Here is a 21844-nt window from a genome sequence, read left to right as displayed (position 1 = left end):
AAATCGTGCTTAAGCAATCAAAAAAAACTGTAATTGAATCCTCACATCCTCCCTCCTTCTCAAAGCACATTGGAGTAGATCTTAGGTTCCTCTCCTCTGATCTTCTCCTCCAATGCATTTTGAGAAGGAGGCAAGTAGCGGACGCGAGGAATCAAGGAAATACAATTGACATACACACCAGGAATTGGACTACTGTGAGGTCATCCTAGAAAACGAGGCTGGCCGACTATCCGTCCTGCCGCTGGATGAAGGGGTTGGGGATGGCTTCCATGCCGTCCTGAGGACAGATGAGCACCACGGACATCCCACTACAAACCACCAGGCCCAGCTGCCGCGTGTCCTCGGTCAGCTTGAACTGGTCGTCAGGATCCCGCAAGTACTCGATGGTGCTATCCAATAACAGGTTCAACAGGACCCTTCAGAACTCCACTGACCTCTCGTCCTCCCTGAAACTTCACACGGATTTGTTTATCAATGTACTTTGACAGGTCAAAGATACTCTCTTTCTTCTTCTTCTCTTCTTCCTTGTTTCTGTCCTGGTTTCTGTCCGCCATTTTTAATATACTGATGTCATACAGTAATTACAGAGAAAATTCAACATTAACATCTTGATGAGAACTGAGATGAACAATAAACTGTTACATTTGACCCTGAAGGCTACATTAGGCTACCACATAATATACACAGCATTCAGTAATGATGCATTTAATTCAAACTAGTTCAATAGTTTGTTTGAATGCATTATAACACATCAGGTCATGTGAAATGAATGTATCAAGTTGGAAAGAGAAAATCCATGTAATCTATATGAGTGTATACAGTATGTACTGCAAATGTGTGTTTATACGTGTGTGTTGGTGTGATGTGTGTTTATAGATGTGTGTTGGTGTGATGTGTGTTTGTAGATGTGTGTTGGTGTGATGTGTGTTTATACGTGTGTGTTGGTGTGATGTGTGTTTATAGATGTGTGTTGGTGTGATGTGTGTTTATAGATGTGTGTTGGTGTGATGTGTGTTTATAGATATGTGTTGGTGTGATGTGTGTTTATAGATGTGTGTTGGTGTGATGTGTGTTTATACGTGTGTTTGTGTGATGTGTGAGCATACAAGTGTGAGAGTATGTCTGTATGCCTGTGTGTGTATTGAGTCTGTATTGAGTACGTATTGATATGGTGTAAACTAAAGAAGGGGCAGATGGTGCCAGCAGGGTGCGTCCTCCCCAGAACACCTCATCATTTTGGGGTGTGACTGTGGTCTAATCTGCCCCAGCCCAGGAGAAGAGAGGAGAGGGCGAGCCCAGCCAGTCTAAATTCATACTCTCTCCCCACCTTTGATAGTCAAGAGGATTACACCTTGTTTTCAAATAGAGCCAGGCCAGAAAGGGGAAAGAAAGGAGGACACAACACCAAATGGAATTAGGACCTGCTTAAAGGCCTACTTCGTTTATTGTTAACTCCTTCCAGTTCATTAAGCTTAATCCTTATTAGGGTGTAAGTAACAGGGGCTTCAATAGGCCAGCCCTGGCCTAGGGGACATGTGTGCCTATTGAAGGCAGCTCGGGGGTTAATCCTGTCCACTGCTCCTCGGGCCTCCCCACCCCTGAGGCAGTAGGCTCCTGAGTCCCTGTGACAAGCGTGGAGCCGCCCGCCTTTTGTGAATCAATTTGTCAGGGCCGTCCCCCAGCCGGATGCACGGCAGCAGGGTCACTGGCAGCCATGTTAATACAGATGTAGATGCCAATAAGGCCTCTTAATCAGGATACAAGAGGGAGCGATTGACTTTTAAAGAAGACATACAGTGGACCAGTTATTTTATTCTCTTCCATCTTCCTCCCCACCCTTTCTGGGCCAACAAATACACAAATACCTTGGCCCTATTTTAATGCTTTTAAATAGCAACATTGTTTCATATCTTACAATACTGAAATGGACATGACTTGATTGGATAGGGTGAACCACTATTAGTGATATTATTGTATTTTGGCTAAGGGTAGCAGGCAGAGATACTGCAGTACAGTGCTCTCAGGTGGCTTGCGGTTTATAACAGGGTTTAGCACCTGACTAGGACCTGTGTGAACCTCGTTGAAGGTACCCAAGGGACCAACACACACACACACACACACACAGACACATGCTTATGCGTACACACACACAAAAGCTGCACACACACAGCAATTTACGACACACCTCTTTTGATGGAAAGAGCTTATACATAAAACACAAGGGCTCATAACTGTTGTAGGGAGAGAAAGAGAGAGAGAGAGAGAGAGAGAGAGAGAGAGAGAGAGAGAGAGAGAGAGAGAGAGAGAGAGAGAGAGAGAGAGAGAGAGAGAGAGAGAGAGAGAGAGAGAGTGAGAGAGAGAGAGTGAGAGAGGGTAGAGAGAGAGAGAGAGAAGAGGAGTGATAGAGGTAAACCAACAGATAGTCCTCCCTAACGCTCCGGTAGTGAATGTTCAGATCCTCAATACCCGCTTTCCAACAGAGCACATGCGTAGGAGAAAAAAGATTAAGGAGGACTTGGAAAGTGCAATCAGAAGTCTCAATTCTTGACTTCGTTAGACAGCACCGAACACAATTAGCTGCGGACACTAAGAAATGGTTTGGAGGCAAACCAATCAAGCCCAGAGCGGGCGACCTGGGTTACGGATGCCTCCGAATCCAAATGAATCAACACGGACAACAGGCACAATGGCCCTAGATTAGCGCCCGCGCCCATGTTAACAGCCCTCGTTTAACACCATTTAAGCAGACAGAAATCCCCAAGTTTCTAAATTGGAAATTCATTCCCTCAGGTACTTCTCTCATATGAGAAAAGTTTAAATGCATTTTGATCTGCCCTAATTTCAATTAATTAGTGGCGATGACTGTTGGGCCCCTGAGGGCGGGGAAAGTGGGCTGAGGGGCCCGAGGAGGATCACATTGGGAAAGTATAGAAAAGTGCCATCAATAAACTGCAAGAGACTCATTACTTCGCTAAATGGCTCTCCCAAAGTCGCGACATTTTAACACAGGACTGGAGCCTAATTACTGGTCACAGCATCCATTACAAACCCCTCCGCCCTCCTTCCCTCCCTCTCTCCCTCCTTCTCTCCATCCCTCCCTCCCTGTCCACAGTGGAATCCTTTCCTTAATAATGACTGCTCTGCTGGCTACTGTTAGATTAGAGCCCACCATCTTGGCAGTGTGTGTGTGTATATGTGTGTGTGTGTGTGTGTGTGTGTGTGTGTGTGTGTGTGTGTGTGTGTGTGTGTGTGTGTGTGTGTGTGTGTGTGTGTGTGTGTGTGTGTGTGTGTGTGTGTGTGTGTATGTGTGTATGTGTGTGTGTATGGGGGAGGGAGGGGGGAGTCGTCAAGTGTGTAACAAACTTGCATTAACCACAAACTTGCCATGAATTAAAGATTGGGGAACTTGGTCATTGAAATAATAGTGTATTGATAGGAAGATCCTAAATAGAGCAGAAATAGAGCAAGCGGTCCAAAGAGATCCTACCAGAACCTCTGGTTCAGTTTAAAAAAGACAAAAAGGTAATCTCAACGCAATCCCAGGTATAAAGTTAATATTCCAACAGAAATCCAAAAGGTTCAATGGAAACGGATGGCTCTGAACTATTCAATGTCTATTTCTACCAACAGTGTGGAAAAAGGAAAAAAGAGGCCTGAAATCCCTCTTTATAGCAAACAATGCTAGCTAGGCTCCATCCACACCTATACCTACAAGTTCACTGCCTAATAGGCAATTATCATCACAATACAGTGTGTTTACATAGTCGTGGCCGAGTACATACATTAACACATTATTCTCATCATTTCATTTCTATTAGGGGCAATGTTTCATTTCATTTTCACTTTATGCTTTCATGGTTATGCATGTTACAAGTATGTCCTCTGAGGAGATGAAAAAAGTGGTACAAACAGGCAAAAAGTTTAAAAGGCTCAACTCGACAGGTGTCATGATGGAGATGAGCAACACCATTGGCTGTCAGTGTTCAGTGTTCAGTAGAGAAAATATCAAGAAGTCAGCAGGTGGCTAATGAGAGACAAGAAAATGTGTGTCCTCTCCTGTCCTCTGCCAATTAGGCCGCATTCAGTGGGAACCAGTCAGAGGAGAGGAGAGGACAGGACAGGAGAGATGTGTGAAGAGGCAGCTGGCCAGGGAGTGGCTATACAAAAGGAAACAGCAGTGAGAGGGTACTGGAGCTGGGGCTTTTCTATTCTCAACAGCCCCACTGAAAGGCATGGAGGAGAGATAGATATAGGGAAGGGGAAGAGACAGAGAGAGCTCAGATAAAAAACAAGTATCTAATCACGGCAGATGATGTGCTTTTAATGGGGGAGCCAACCTGAGTGGGTTGTGCTCTGCTACTCTGAGACCCATCGTGGAGGAGGAATTAAAACCAGTCAATAAAGCCCATGTCTGTGGTCCAGGCAGGGGGGAGAGGGGATATGGACACACTCTGGGCGCAGGGTTTACAGATGAATCCATGTGTTCCCGCTCCCACAGGCATGAATAAGAGAAGTGGTGCCAAAGAGAGGGCCATGGGGAGTGTGTAAGTGTGTGAGTGCACAACACGAACATAAGGCAGGCAGAGCTTTCTGTTAGGGTGTTTTGTTCTGTAGGCCTCACTTGGGGTAAAAGCATGAGAAGGGCGCTAGACATGGAGGTTTGGGTGATTAGAATAAATATGAGCCTATTGCCACACAAGAGCACTTAGCACACGCACACGTCTTGTCACTCCTGTCACTCATCCCTCTAATGGCAGACCTGGGGATGTAAGCTGTGTGTGTGTGTGTGTGTGTGTGTGTGTGTGTGTGTGTGTGTGTGTGTGTGTGTGTGTGTGTGTGTGTGTGTGTGTGTGTGTGTGTGTGTGTGTGTGTGTGTGCGTGCGTGCGTGCGTGCGTGCGTGCGTGCGTGCGTGCGTGCGTGCGTGCGTGCGTATGCGTGCGTGCGTGCGTGTGTGTGTGTGCATGCATGCGTGTGTGCGTATGCGTGCGTTAGTGTGTGTGTGCGTGCGTGTGCGTGCGTGTGTCCATGTGTCCGTGTGTGCGTGTGTGCGTGTGTGCGTGTGAGTATATGTGTGTGTGTGTGTGTGCGTATGTTGGGGCTAGGGAGCAGACTCTTTACCTCCCGGGGTTTCCATTATCCCTGCATTCTCTAAAATGGAGGTCATATCAGGTGCCATTTCTACAACCCACCTCTCCTCTTCCAAATGCACAATTTTCCCAGAAATGACACACGTTTGATGCGTTAGCAAAAAAAAACCTGCTGAAATGCAGCGTTCACCGTCCACAGTTTTTTAAACAGCAGCAAACAGACAAACAGACAATCAAAAACATAGAAAAATGTAGTTTAGTCTCCTGAGAAATGGCAAGTTGAGCGATTCTGTTTTCCAATGCTTAGAATTTCCCTCAGTGCATGACTGCTCAGTTGAGAAGCAGTCTAGAAGTCATTTTAAAGATGTTGATGTTCCTGGAGGAAAGAAAGAGCTTTAAATGTAATTGTATTTCTCTGTTTGTTGATGTTCATGGATTTCTCAGTGGTTCGTATATTGCCTTTCTTTTTAAGTGCAATATCACTCTCAAGCCTTACCTTAAGACTTTAAAAGCGACATAATGGCACTACTGTTGAAATAAGATTTTTCTTACCACAAATTACTCAAGTCATATAAACACTGACATACAGTGCCTTCGGAAAGTATTCAGAACTCTTGATTTTTTCCACATTTTGTTACGTTACAGCCTTACTCTAAAATTGATTAAATTGTTTTTTCCACTCATCAATCTACACACAATACCACATAAAGACAAAGCAAAAACAGGTTTATAGAAATGTTTGCTAATCTATAAACAAAATTAAAACGGAAATATCACATTAAAAAAAGTATTCAGACCCTTTACTAAGTACTTTGTTGATGCACCTTTGGCAGCAATTACAACCTTGAGTATTCTTGGCTTGGCCACCTGTATTTGGGGAGTTTCTCCCATTATTCTCTGCAGATCCTCTCAAGCTCTGTCAGGTTGGATGGGAAGCGTTGCTGCACAGCTATTTTCAGGTCTTTCCAGAAATATTCGATTGGGTTCAAGTCCGGGCTCTGGCTGGGTCACTCAAGGACATTCAGAGACTTGTCCCGAAGCCACTCCTGCGTTGTCTTGGCTGTGTGCTTAGGGTCGTTGTCCTGTTGGAAGGTGAACCTTTGCCCCAGTCTAAGGTCCTGAGTGCTCTGTGGCAAGTTTTCATCAAGGATCTCTCTGTACTTTGCTCCGTTCATCTTTCCCTCGATCCTGACTAGTTTCCCAGTCCCTGCCGTTGAGAAATATCACCACAGCATGATGCTGCCACCATCATGCTTCACCGTAGGGATGGTGCCAGGTTTCCTCCAGAGGTGACGCTTGGCATTCAGGCCAAAGAGTTCAATCTTGGTTTCATCAGACCAGAGAATCTTGTTTCTCATGGTCTGAGAGTCTTTAGGTGCCTTTTGGCAACTCCAAGCGGGCTGTCATGTGCCTTTTACTGAGGAGTGGCTTCCGTCTGGCCACTCTACCATAAAGGCCTGATTGGTGGTGTGCTGCAGAGATGGTTGTCCTTCTGGAAGGTTCTCCCATCTCCACAGAGGAACTCTAGAGCTCTGTCAGAGTGACCATCGGGTTCTTGGTCACCTCCCTGACCGAGGCCCTTCTCCCCCGATTTCTTAGTTTGGCCGGGCGGCCAGCTCTAGGAAGAGTCTTGGTGGTTCCAAACTTCTTCCATTTAAGAATGATGTGGGCCACTGTATTCTTGGGGACCTTCAATGCTGCAGAATTTTTTTGCCACCCTTCCCAAGATCTGTGCCTCGACACAATCTTGTCACAGAGCTCTACGGACAATTCCTTCAACCTCATGGCTTGGTTTTTGCTCTGACATGCAACTGTGGAACCTTATATAGACAGGTGTGTGACTTTCCAAATCATGTCCAATCAATTTAATTTACCAATGAAGTTTTAAAAACATCTCAAGGATGATCAATGGAAACAGGATGCACCTGAGCTCAATTTCAAGTCTCATAGCAAAGGGGCTGAATCCTTATGTCAAGGAATTTTATTATTTTAGTTTTTTAATTTGCAAAAATGTCTAAAAACCTGTTTTCGCTTAGTCATTATGGGGTATTGTGTGTAGATTGCTGAGGAAACATTTTTATTTAATCCATTTTAGAATAAGGCTGGAACGTCATAAAATGTGGAAAAAGTCAAGGTGTCTGAATACTTTCCAAAGGCACTGTATGTCTTTGTGAACTTGATATACTTTACGAATTTATGTTAGTTCTAGAGCTTTTACAGAAGTTATGTCGGATTCTCAGGTCAGTGACTCAAAACCCTTATCTGAGCAGGTATGCCCCATTGAGATATAAAATATCTTAAACCAAAGACACTAGACAGTATAAACAATACAAGTATTTAAAAAAAACATTAAGATATGCTATCACTCTCACACCAGAATCATAAAGATGAATCCAACTGATAGTGTTACAGTCCGACTTCACTCACTATTCTCATGACTTCAACTCAATTTGTACTAGATGTTCAGTGATTTCGACAAAACACTGATAAATCATATTGATAAATGACACAAATCAAGCAAGTTAATAGTCTGCTTCTCCAAAATGTCAATTAGAAGAATCCTACGCTGTTTCCTGTCGTTGGGTACCATCAGACATCTGCAGGCCTCAGCTGTTCAATAGCTGGCCAGGCTCAACCCAACATGCGGAAATTCCTGCCGGTATGCAGTCAAAAAAGGCAACAGCTGTTTATTACTGTTACTGTGTATGTGCGTGCATGCATGCGGGCGCGCGTGCGTGTGAGTTTATGTGTGCATCCATGCAGCCCTTAGACGACCATAGCGTGAAACGCACCAGCAGCATCCCTGCTGAAGGCTTCTCCTTCTCGCCATCTGGATAATGGATCATTCACAATCGTAAAAAAAAAATAGGGGAAATGTGTCATAATGGACCACTTCCTGAAAACGGGATGGGGTGCACCTTCATCTGTTTACCATTCCCTTCTATTTGTGGGTGTGGCAGGGACCTGTCAAGATGATTATGAAAGAGGCATTATAGGTGGGGATTATGCATCATTGGACAATGGGAGATGATCAATGGGCCCAGGCTTTTAGCTGAATGCTGTTAAGAACTGCATTCACCACAACCGTTACACAGGTGCTGCTACATACTCAAATACAATATCTGTGAGATACTCACTGACACACACTGTCACATTCATACACCGACATGGTAATATTCTGACACATGACACACATTCACTCCAATGCATGTATTCACATACAGCTATACACTAAAATGCACTCACAGTCACACACACACACACTCTCTCTCATGGACACACACACGTTTGTTTTACTATCCTTGTGGTACCAAACAATTGACTCCCATTCAAAATCCTAATTTCCCTAAACCCTAATTCTTACCCTAACCCTAAACCTAACCCCTAAGCCTAAAAGAGCCCTTTTCCTTGTGGGGCCCGGCGAAATGTCCCCACTTGTCCGAATTTTCCTTGTTTTACTGTCTTGGTGAGGACTTCTGGGTCCCCACAAAGATAGTAAAACCAAAAACACACACACACAAGCGTACACTGAGGCACCCTGTAGTCCGTACTGAGTGTTTATAACTGTGTTAGAACAAGGACAGAAAGATAGAGGGAAGACAGAGAAACCAGTTCAGCCTTTACCTCAACAACACAGAAGGAGCAGAACTGACTGTAGCCTCACTCTGGCCCTCCATAAATAATTACATTCTCTCCAGTCATTTAGCCAGCACCATTGTCTTCTAGCTAATGGGACTGTGTAGCTCTTCTCCCTCCCTCCCTCCCTCCCTCCCTCCCTCCCTCCCTCCCTCCCTCCCTCCCTCCCTCCCTCCCTCTCCTTCCCTCCCACACTCTCTCCCTCTCTCTCTGTCTCTCTCTTTCACTCTCTGATGGCTTTCTCAACCTCTCCCTGTGCATTATGTAGATAACCCAGGGACGATATATATCCCAAGCGGGTCAAACCCAGGTCGCAATCACACACTGTGACAGAGGCAGCCAATCCCCGTAAATCAGAGCTAGGAGAGGGGCAATGGGAGGGAGAGTGTCATCTGGGGAGGGGGGGGGGGGCACGACGGTGGGTGGGGGTGGGGGACATGGGACCCACGGGGTGTCCACGGCGTGCCTGTAAGACAATCGCGTAGACCAGGGGGAGGCAGGGACGTGCCTGGGGGAGCGAGGCAGCCAAGGGGGAAGGCTTTGATCAATGAGGAGGGAAATAGGGAGGAGAGAAAATGGACTGAGTGTGTGAGGTGGACGAGTGTACTGAGGCGTAGAACCCTGACAAACGATATCTAGGAGAAGAGAGGAGAGGACAGGAGAGGTGTCTTGTGGGAAGAAAATCAGATGCAAAAGCACACAGCTCACACCGAACGTTATTTATCTCCGTCATTTTCGAGCACATTTTGGTCGCTTGCAAATATTTGCGTTTGGTATTTTCAGACTGTTGATCAGAACGTGAATGGAAACAGAACCACATTAGAAAGACTAGCTATATAACACATGGTGGTGTTCACAGTGCCAAGGACTTCATACAGACAGGAAGTTTGTTTCTGGGATTTCTCCATACCCATAAGCAATGTTCCCTCAAAAAATATTCGGCACTGAGCAAATTTGAGGTCTGCTGAGTGGGAACTTGAACGTTGGGAAAATTCTGTGCAACTTTAAGGCGCACGTTTACTCTGAACACTGAGGCTGTACCCACTTAAAGTTACAGTTTTAACAGTGGCCAAGTAGGCTACTGTGGCTATTTGATCATAATGTAAGCCTACCAGGGTGGCCTACCATCAAAAACATTGGAGAAAAATGCATCCCATAACATTTTAACATGGAAATAGCTGTTCTATCATTCAGCCTACAGTAGCAGCCAATGTGTGGTGTTCAATGCCTACATTCCATGAGACTAAAAAAAACACAACATGCAGGGCTTGACATTAACCTGTTTTTCCACTTGTCCTTCAGACAAGGTGACTGAAAATGTAGTGTTTGATGCAAGAAACCACTTTACAAAATAAAATTCATTATTATTCTCATACCATTATTACAGAGAATCAGACAAATTATGCTACGCTCTGCCTATTGGCTACTTAGCTCGTTCAAGACCGTCTCAAAATACAACACTTCCCCTTTAAGACATAAAAAAGCTCTTTACCTGACTAGCTTTTCAAAGATGGCTACAAATGCACACATTTTGTGCTCTTGTTGGAAGCAACCACTCCCCCATTGTTGACTAGAAATTAGCTATAACTGGGCTAATAACTCACTAACTAGCAAAAAATATGAACAAATGTGCACACGTGGCAACATGCAGCTCTCACTTTGATCTCAAAACAAGCGCATCTACTGGCGACCGCTCACACAATCCAGTTCAAAGTGAATGGCACAGATCTATATATGGCAATAGCTAGTTGCATATAGGCCTACTGCTGCTCTGATTGGTTATGGGCGGCGCACCGGTCTGTTTAGAGTACTGGACTGAGTTGTACCTGTCAATGCAATAGAATCCTACTCCAATGCGCTCTGCCTACAAGAAAATATCTTGCACAGTTAGTTTTGCATACTATATCTTGCATAGTTTGTTTTGTTTCGGTGTATTAAATTGAAAGTGGCTAATATTGCATTGATTCAATGACAATTCCCACAGAAGAGTGAAATGTTGATAGTGTTAACTAAAGGGGAAAACTGTAGAAAGTTGAGTGAAGTTCAATCTAGTGCTTCTCTGCACGGGCTCATATTTCTTCTGCATGGCAGTCCGAGCACGCGGGCAGAACATTGCATATAAGTATGGTTTGATGTTTTTGTGATTTAGGCATGGGTTATTCCTCACTCTCTCACACACGCACACGCACACGCACACGCACACGCACACACACACACACACACACACACACACACACACACACACACACACACACACACACACACACACACACACACATACACACACACACACATTATATCACTCAGGCACATCTCTAATGCTACTGACTAATGAGTGACTGGTGCTTTTTAATACAGCAGATTAATAGTAAGCCTCCGCTGTGCTGTGACAATACTCAGAGCAGACGCACAGAGTGGATGTGACAGGTGTGCACAGCCTGTTTACTCACCAGGAGGTGTGTGTGTGTGTGTGTGTGTGTGTGTGTGTGTGTGTGTGTGTGTGTGTGTGTGTGTGTGTGTGTGTGTGTGTGTGTGTGTGTGTGTGTGTGTGTGTGTGTGTGCATGTGTGTGTATCAAAGGTCCCTAAGTGGCACTATGCTAAAATACCAAAATCCACCTGTTAAAATGTACTCTGCTGCCCCTTGTGGTGTAAGAAAATATTACACCTGCCTATTCTTTGGCATTTGAAGCACTGGATAAGGGTATTTTGAGAAGGGGAGCTAGGCTGCCTTTCTCATGGACTAGTGTCTGTGTATTCATTAGAAAAATACAGCCAGACAACCTTCACCAACACAATCTTTACCACCACAGCCTTCACCACCATCAACACAACCTTCACCACCACCAACACAACCTTCACCACCACCACCTGGTCTGTTGATATCCCTCTAGTGGTGTGGGGGCTGTGCTTTAGCAAAGTGGGTGGGGTTATATCCAGCCTGGTAGGCCCTGTCTCAGCCTCAAGTATCTATGCTGCAATAGTCTATGTGCCGGGGGACTAGGGTCAGTCTGTTATATCTGGTGTAATTCTCCTGTCTTAACTTGTGTCCTGTGTGAATTTAAGTATGCTCCCTCTAATTCTCACCCCCTCTCTACCTCCCCTCCCGAGGACCTGCGCCCTAAAACCATGCCTCAGGACTACCTGGCCTGATGACTACTGGCCTGTCCCCAGTCCACCTTGTCGTGCTGCTGCTCCAGTTTAAACTGTTCTGCCTGCAGCTATGGAACCCTGACCTGTTCACCGGACGTGTTACCTTGTCCCGGACCTGCTATTTTCGACTCTCCCTCTCTCTCTCTCCCTCTCTCTCTACCGCACCTGCCGTCTCGACCTCTGAATGCTCGGCTATGAAAAGCCAACAGACATTTACTCCTGAGGTGCTGACCTGTTGCACCCTCTAAAATCACTGTGATTATTATTTGACCCTGCTGGTCATCTATGAACGTTTGAACATCTTGAAGAACAATCTGGCCTTAATGGCCATGTACTCTTATAATCTCCAACCGGCACAGCCAGAAGAAGACTGGCCACCCCTTAGAGCCTGGTTCCTCTCTAGATTTCTTCCTAGGTTCCTGCTTTTCTAAGGAGTTTTTCCTAGCCACTGTGCTTCTACATCTGCTTTGCTTGCTGTTTGGTGTTTTAGGCTGGGTTTATGTATAGCACTTTGTGACATCTGTAACAACAGTGACAAATGGTTTGATGAAGAATGCAAAAACCTAAGAAATAAATTGAGAAACCTATCCAACCAAAAACATAGAGACCCAGAAAATCTGAGCCTACGCCTTCACTATGGTGAATCACTAAAACAATACAGAAATACACTACGTAGAAAGAAGGAACAGCATGTCAGAAATCAACTCAATGTAATTGAAGAATCCATAAACTCTAACCACTTCTGGGAAAAATTGGATAACACTAAACAAACAACAACACGAAGAGCTTTCTATCCAAAACGGAGATGTATGGGTAAACCACTTCTCCAATATTTTTGTCCCTATAACAAAGAACAAACAGCAAAAAATATATACATGATCAAATGGTAATTTTTAAATCAACTATTAAAGACTATCAGCACCCACTGGATTCTCCAATTACATTGAATTAACTACAGGACAAAATACAAACCCTCCAACCCAAAAAGGCCTGTGGTGTTGATGGTATCCTCAATGAAATGATAAAATATACAGACCACAAATTCCAATTGGCTATACTTAAACTCTTTAACATCATCCTTAGCTCTGACATCTTCCCCAATACTTGGAACCAAGGACTGATCACCCCAATCCACAAAAGTGGAGACAAATTTGACTCCAATAACTATCGTGGGATATGTGTTGACAGCAACCTTGGGAAAATCCTCTGCATTATCATTAACAGCAGACTAGATTATTTCCTCAGTGAAAACAATCTACTGAGCAAATGTCAAATTGGCTTTTTACCAAATTACCGTATGACAGACCACGTATTCCCCCTGCACACCCTAATTGACAAACAAACAAACCAAAACAAAGTCTTCTCATGCTTTGTTGATTTCAAAAAAGCTTTTGACTCAATTTGGCATGAGGGTCTGCTATACAAATTGATGGAAAGTGGGGTTGGGGGAAAAACATACAACATTATAAAATCTATGTACACAAACAACAAGTGTGCGGTTAAAATTGGCAAAAAACACACACATTCCTTTCCACAGGGGCGTGGGGTGAGACAGGGATGCAGTTTAAGCCCCACCCTCTTCAACATATATATCAACGAATTGGCGAGGGCACTAGAACAGTCTGCAGCACCCAGACTCACCCTAATAGAATCTGAAGTCAAATGTCTACTGTTTGCTGATGATCTGGTGCTTCTGTCACCAACCAAGGAGGGCCTACAGCAGCACCTAGATCTTCTGCACAGATTCTGTCAGACCTGGGCCCTGACAGTAAATCTCATTAAGACAAAAATAATGGTGTTCCAAAAAAGGTCCAGTTGCCAGGACCAAAAATACAAATTCCATCTAGACACCGTTGCCCTAGAGCACACAAAAAACTATACATACCTCGGCCTAAACATCAGCGCCACAGGTAACTTCCACAAAGCTGTGAACGATCTGAGAGACAAGGCAAGAAGGGCCTTCTATGGGCCTTCTATGCCATCAAGGAACATAAAATTTGACATACCAATTAGCATCTGGCTAAAAATACTTGAATCAGTTATAGAACCCATTGCCCTTTATGGTTGTGAGGTCTGGGGTCCGCTCACCAACCAAGAATTCACAAAATGGGACAAACACCAAATTGAGACCCTGCATGCAGAATACTACAAAAATATTCTCAGTGTACAACGAAAACCACCAAATAATGCATGCAGAGCAGAATTAGGCTGATACCCGCTAATTATCAAAATCCAGAAAAGAGCTGTTAAATTCACTTAAAAGGAAGCGATTCCCAAACCTTCCATAACAAAGCCATCACCTGCAAAGAGATGAACTTGGAGAAGAGTCCCCTAAGTAAGCTGGTCCTGGGGCTCTGTTCACAAACACAAACAGACCCCACAGAGCCCCAGGACAACAACAACAACACAATTAGACCCAACCAAATCATGAGAAAACAAAAACCAATCTTCACCACCACTAATTTCACCACCACCACTATTTTCACCACCACCACCACTATCTTCACCACCACCACCACCACTATCTTCACCACCACCACCACCACTATCTTCACCACCACCACCACCACTACCTTCACCACCACCACCACCACCACTACCTTCACCACCACCACTACATTCACCACCACCACTTCCTTCACCACCACCTACCTTCACCACCACCACGACCACCACTACCTTCACCACCCAACCTACACCTCCACAAACTTCACCACCACCAAAACTTCACCGTCACCACCACCAAACTCCAGACAGACTCCCACCATCTCTTCCTTCCAGACTGGTAGCTAGTTTACCTGCTACCTGCTTTAAAACTCACCCCCATGACGAGCCTGTGGGATGGAGGTGAGGAAGGAGGTAGAAGATGGGGGAGGCCCTAATCCTGAGTGGAAGAGTGGGGCGGAGAGAGAGAGAGAGAGAGAGAGAGAGAGAGAGAGAGAGAGAGAGAGTGAGAGAGAGAGAGAGAGAGAGCATGGGGTTGGTTCCTCCACTGCTGGAGGTAAAAGATCACTGACCGGCTCTGGTAATTAGGAGATGAATTTGTCATGCTCTCCAGCCGGCCTGGATGTACCAAACAGCGAGCCAATAGCAATCTCCACACTGTTTACCTAGAGAGGGGCGCCACACAGGCTCAACACCGTGCCGCGCAACCCCAGCCACACACAAATTACTATTTTATGCCGGAGAGGAGAGAGAGAGAAAGAGAGAGAGAGAGAGAGAGAGAGAGAGAGAGAGAGAGAGAGAGAGAGGAGAGGGGAAGGGAAGGGAGGGGGGAGAGAATGTGTGCACTCTGCCTGTTTATTTAGGATATTGTGAAGATATGGGGGAAAATTTGCAATTTTATTGGTTTCCAGGTGTGGCGTTAGGTGTGTATGTGTGTGTGTGCATGTGTGAGTGTGTGTATGCCGCCCTGGGTTCTCTCCAAATACTACCACTGCACCATCAAGAGCGTCCTGACCAGTTGCGTTACGGTCTGGTACAGGAATTGCTCCGTCCACGACAGCAAGGCCCTCCAGTGGTGGTGAAGACGGCCCAGTACATCCAGCCAGGTCACCCGAATGTATTCGACTTCCATCCATGTCTGAGGACATCGGGAGATGAAGTGGAAACCGGCTAGTAGGGGAAACAGTGAGTGCTGCTAACTTCAAGTAGGTTTTGAGTTAATGACTAACTTTAACCTTAAACACTTTGAAATTTGATGTTTGGAATATCTGCTTCTGGTGCCAAAGGTTGCATGTTCGAGTCCAGCGATAGAAAGTTGTTTTTGATATTTTTGTTTTAAGCCTATCCCAAACCTTAACCCCTATCTTAACCATTCAGAATTAATACCTAAACTTAATATATCTGAGTTAATGCCTAAACTTAACCTTAAACACTTTTAAATTGTATTTACATTTAAGTCATTTAGCAGACGCTCTTATCCAGAGCGACTTACAAATTGGTGCATTCAACTTATGATAGCCAGTGGGACAACCCTTTTTTTTAATGGGTAATGGGGGAGGGGCGGTAGACGGATTACTTTTATACTATTCCAGGTATTCCTTAAAGAGGTAGGGTTTCAAGTGTCTCCAGAAGGTGGTCAGTGACTCCGCTGTCCTGGTGTCGTGGGGGAGCTTGTTCCACCATTGGGGTGCCAGAGCAGCGAATAGCTTTGACTGGGCTGAGGGTGAACTGTGCTTCCGTAGAGGTAGGGGGGCTAGCAGGCCAGAGGTGGTTGAACGTAGTGCCCTCGTTTGGGTGTAGGGTCTGATCAGAGCCTGAAGGTAAGGCGGTGCCGTTCCCCTCACAGCTCCGTAGGCAAGCACCATGGTCTTGTAGTAGATCCGAGCCTCAACTGGAAGCCAGTGGAGTGTGCGGAGGAGCGGGGTGACATGAGAGAACTTGGGAAGGTTGGACACCAGACGGGCTGCAGCGTTCTGGATAAGTTGTAGGGGTTTAATGGCACAGGCAGGGAGCCCAGCCAACAGCGAGTTGCAGTAATCCAGACGGGAGATGACAAGTGCCTGGATTAGGACCTGTGCCGCTTTCTGTGTAAGGTAGAGTCATACTCTGCAAATGTTATAGAGCATGAACCTGCAGGATCGGGTCCCAGCTTTGATGTTATCTGAGAACGACAGGGTGTTGTCCAGGGTCACGCCAAGGTTCTTTGCACTCTGGGAGGAGGACACAATGGAGTTGTCAACCGTGATGGCGAGATTATGGAGCGGGCAGTCCTTCCCCGGGAGGAAGAGCAGCTCCGTCTTGCCGAGGTTCAGCTTGAGGTGGTGATCCGACATCCACACTGATATGTCTACCAGACATGCAGAGATGCGATTCGCACCTGGTTATCAGAAGGGGGAAAGGAGAACATTAATTGTGTGTCGTCTGCGTAGCAATGATAGGATATGACAGAGCCAAGTGACTTGGTGAATAGAGAGAATAGGAGAGGGCCTAGAACTGAGCCCTGGGGGACACCAGTGGTGAGAGCACGTGGTGGGGAGACAGATTCTCGACACGCCACCTGGTAGGAGCGACCTGTCAGGTATGACGCAATCGAAGAGTGAGCAGCGCCGGAGATGCCCAACTCGGAGAGGATGGAGAGGAGGATCTGATGGTTCACAGTATCAAAGGCAGCAGATAGGTCTAGAAGGATAAGAGCAGAGGAGAGAGAGTTAGCTTTAGCAGTGCGGAGAGCTTCCATGACACAGAGAAGAGCAGTCTCAGTTGAATGACCAGTCTTGAAACCTGACTGGTTTGGATCAAGAAGGTCATTCTGAGAGAGATAGCAGGAGAGTTGGCTAGAGACGGCACGCTCAAGAGTTTTGGAGAGAAAAGAAAGAAGGGATACTGGTCTGTAGTTGTTGACATCGGAGGGATCGAGTGTAGGTTTTCTGAGGAGGGGTGCAACTCTCGCTCTCTTGAAGATGGAAGGGACATGGCCAGCGGTCAAGGATGAGTTGATGAGCAAGGTGAGGTAAGGGAGAAGGTCTCCGGAAATGGTCTGGAGAAGAGAGGAGGGGATAGGGTCAAGCGGGCAGGTTGTTATGCGGCCGGCCATCACAAGTCGCAAGATTTCATCTGGAGAGAGAGGGGAGAAAAAAGTCAAAGCATAGGGTAGGGCAATGTGAGCAAGACCAGCGGTGTCATTTGACTTAATAAATGAGGATCGGATGTCGTCAACCTTCTTTTCAAAATGGTCATCCACAGACAGGGAGGAGGGAGGGGGAGGAGGAGGAGGATTCAGCAGGGAGGAGAAGGTGGCAAAGAGTTTCCTAGGGTAAGAGGCAGAGGCTTGAAATTTAGAGTGGTAGAAAGTGGCTTTAGCAGCAGAAACAGAGGAAGAGAATGTAGAGAGGAGGGAGTGGAAAGATGACAGGTCCGCAGGGAGTCTACTTTTCCTCCATTTCCGCTTGGCTGCCCGGAGCCCTGTTCTGTGAGCTCGCAATGAGTCGTCAAGCCACGGAGCAGGAGGGGAGGACCGAGCCGGCAGGGAGGATAGGGGACATAGAGAGTCAAAAGATGCAGAAAGGGAGGAGAGGAGGGTTGAGGAGGCAGAATCAGGAGATCGGAGGGAGAAGGATTTAGCAGAGGGAAGAGATGATAGGATGGAAGAGGAGAGAGTAGCGGGAGAGAGAGAGCGAAGGTTGCGACGGCACATTACCATCTGAGAAGGGGCAGAGTGAGTAGTGTTGGAGGAGAGCGAGAGAGAAAAGGATACAAAGTAGTGGTCAGAGACTTGGCGGGGAGTTGCAGTGAGATTAGTAGAAGAACAGCATCTAGTAAAGATGAGGTCAAGCGTATTGCCTGCCTTGTGAGTAGGGGGGGAGGTGAGAGGGTGAGGTCAAAAGAGGAAAGGAGTGAAAAGAAGGAGGCAGAGAGAAATGAGTCAAAGGCAGACGTAGGGAGGTTAAAGTCACCCAGAACTGTGAGGGGTGAGCCGTCCTCAGGAAAGGAACTTTTTAAGCTCATTGATGAACTCTCCAAAGGAACCTGGAGGGCGATACATGATAAGGATGTTAAGCTTGAATGGGCTAGTGACTGTGACAGCATGGAATTCAAATGAGGAGATAGACAGATGGGTCAGGGGGAAAAGAGAGAATGTCCACTTGGGAGAGATGAGGATTCCTGTGCCACCGCCGCACTGACCAGATGCTCTCGGGGTATGCGAGAACACATGATCTGACGAGGAAAGAGCAGTAGGAGTAGCAGTGTTTTCTGTGGTAATCCATGTTTCCGTCAGCGCCAAGAAGTCGAGGGACTGGAGGGTAGCATAGGCTGAGATGAACTCTGCCTTGTTGGCCGCAGAACGGCAGTTCCAGAGGCTGCCGGAGACCTGGAACTACACGTGGGTTGTACATGCAGGGACCACCAGATTAGAGTGGCAGCAGCCACGTGGTGTGAAGCGTTTGTATGGCCTGTGCAGAGAGGAGAGAACAGCGATAGACAGACACATAGTTGACAGGCTACAGAAAAGGCTACAATAATGCAAATTGACTAAACATCTGGGAAAGCGAGAGAGCGGGGCCTCCCTCACTTACGTTTCACTGAAACACTCAAATATAACTCTCCCAACTTCCACTTTAGACATTAGAATTGTTGTAAACTACAGCAGTTCAATGTTTCTGGGAATAGACTGTAACTTAGTTTATTCAGCTAGCTAACTTGGTACAGTATTCTTCCGTGAAAACTGCCCAGGGCACCATATCCTATGACGCCATTGCTAACTAGCATGCTAGCTTCCAATAACACGGTTTAGCACCAATACACGGTTACAACAAACTACCAATAGTGTGTTAACACGATAAACAGATCATTCGTATCCGTGTCTAACGTTGTGTAAAGTTTTGGGGTTAGTTTTGACAGTTTGAGTGAGTACATCGTCAACTTATTCAGCTAGTTAGTTAGCTAGCTACAATAGTTAGCATATTAGCTAGCCATTGCTCTCTGTCAATGAACCAGCCCCTCCTCCCACAGTATGAAACACACAGAGAGAGCCAAGCTAACGTTAACTAGTCACCCATGTCTTGAATTCCTTTTGAACGACTCTGGTTACCAGTATAAATGTAGGTTATAACTTACCCTTAGTAGCTACTGTTAGCTAGTTAAGTGTAAAGCTAGCTACTGAATCGATTCAACCAGTTCGCGTCTGTCCCAAAGGAGAGAAAGCGTCTCCAAACATTACAGCTAGGTCGTTCCAGCTATTGTTTAGTTAGCTATCCAGGTAGCAACAAGCTAGCTACATTTTGAGTACAGTAGCTACTAACTACCTAACCTATCCACAGTTGCTAATAGTTACCAGTAGCTACCCGCTAGCTAGCTAGCTTTATTGGTCCAGGTAGTGGGTTAGCTAGCCTCGTGCTTCACCGGGCTCAGCCGAAAACAATACTTACCTACAATAATTACCTACAATAACTACCTAGATAAACTACCTACAATACCTAACTACAATACCTACCTACAATCTAAATACATGGTTTAAGCTTTACTCATCACCATATAAAGAAGAAGCCAAGCTTACCTCCCGCTTAGAGAAACACAACCTCACCCCATCGCCACTCTCCTTGTTCAATACTGGGGCTATGTTTGGAACAACTTCGAAATTTGACGTTTGAGAAACATGGATGAATGTCTTATTCTGAGGTGAGACTGTGAGAGTTAGTTGAGTACATCACTGGGATCGTGCTTCAATCAAATCATTCAAATGTATTTATAAAGCCCTTTTTACATCAGCAGATGTCACAAAGTGCTATACAGAAACCCAGCCTAAAACACCAAACAACAAGCAATGCAGATCTAGACGCACGGTGGCTAGGAGAAACTCCCTAGAAAGGCAGTAACCTAGGAAGAAACCTAGAGAGGAACCAGGCTCTGAGGGGTGGCCAGTCCTCTTCTGGCTGTGCCGGGTGGCGATTATAAGAGTACATGGCCATTAAGGCCAGATTGTTCTTCAAGATGTTCAAACGTTCATAGATGACCAGCAGGGTCTAATAATAATCACAGTGGTTGTTGAGGGTGGAACAGGTCAATACCTCAGGAGTAAATGTCAGTTGGTGTTTCATAGCCGAGCATTCAGAGGTCGAGACAGCAGGTGCGGTAGAGAGAGAGAGAGACAAGGTAGCACGTCCGGTGAACAGGTCAGGGTTCCATAGCCGCAGGCAGAACAGTTGAAACTTCCACCCATCCAGGACATCTACTCAAAACAGTGCCTGAAGAAGGCACGCATCATCATCAAGTATGAGGTCTGATACCAACAGGCTCAGAGACAGTTTCTATCTACATGCCATCAGACTGCTGAACACTTGAACTGGACTGACCACCTGCTCTGATTCTCCGCACCTTAGCACACATTACAACTGCTGCTACCAGACTCTAGTTATTCTGCTCAATTTATACACTTGCTCCCCAACCTCCCCTTCCCCAATACACGTTTAAATATTGTATTATAAATTATGCCTTCCTGTATTATACTTATGCTAAAATGTTAATTGTATTCTACTGAGCCAATTACTTTATATTCGTATTCTTATCTTTTATTATTTATTATTGTTGTTGCATTGTTGAGAAGGAACCCGCAAGTAAGCATTTCGTTGGACGATGTACTGTATACCATGCGTATCCCGTACGTGTGTGTGTGTGTGTGTGTGTATGTGTGAGGAGTGTGACCCTTTGCCCCTGTCTGTTTCCACTACCCCCAGATCCCCCCATCTCTCTAACAGAGAACAGATCCCCCCATCTCCCTAACAGAGAACAGATCGTCTCCACCAAGTACACCTGCCATCACAAATCCATCAACATCTGTTGAGGACGTAACATAAGTAAAACTTCATCATATGCAATGACCCAGCCAAATGACAACAACAACTAAATTGAATATGGAAGGTACAACCAATTATTAAATTGTGCAGTGACTCCTGAATTAATCCACAGGTGAAGTGAATGAAAGGTTCTATGAGGGGAATCATTTGTTCTGATACAGTAGTCATCTAGGAGTTTTACACTAGATGGACTAGGGGGAGAAGCTAGAGGAATTGAGCTGAATCTTTTTAGGGGTCATTCAGTATAGATTATATATTGTATGATGTCCTCTTAGGTAACATGCGATAAGCTAAGATTCTTTTTTATAAATACAAATGAACATATCCACATATCCAGAGGTTTTAACATACCAGATTCCTCCTTAATCCTAAACACTGCATACAGTATATGTTCACAAATGCTACGTATAGCCTACTGTGTGTTCACAAATATATGTCTGAATCCAAGGATTTTATATCCAGGGACTCTGTCCAGATAACAGTGTGAGCATGTGTAGCCTGTAGCCACAGAGCTGCTGCTGCTGGAGAGAATCAACCAGTGAACCGTTGGTCTTCGCAGGTCACTGATGTTTCCAACCAGAGACCAACAATCTCTCACTCCTCAGAAATAGAAGGAGAGGGAAAGAAAGAGAGAGAGAGAGAGAGAGAGAGAGAGAGAGAAAGCAAGACAAGA

General features: G+C 45.6%; 1 pseudogene; it reads right to left on the bottom strand.

Annotated features, from left to right (window-relative positions):
• Positions 1 to 226: 226 nt before the first annotated feature.
• On the bottom strand, positions 227 to 554 carry LOC121567028 (annotated as a pseudogene).
• Positions 555 to 21844: the final 21290 nt, after the last annotated feature.

This window comes from Coregonus clupeaformis, chromosome 5 (assembly GCF_020615455.1).
Source record: "Coregonus clupeaformis isolate EN_2021a chromosome 5, ASM2061545v1, whole genome shotgun sequence".
In the NCBI taxonomy this organism is placed as follows: Eukaryota; Metazoa; Chordata; class Actinopteri; order Salmoniformes; family Salmonidae; genus Coregonus; species Coregonus clupeaformis.
The sequence above is the reverse complement of the archived record's forward strand: the minus strand, read 5'-3'. Positions and strand labels throughout refer to the sequence as shown.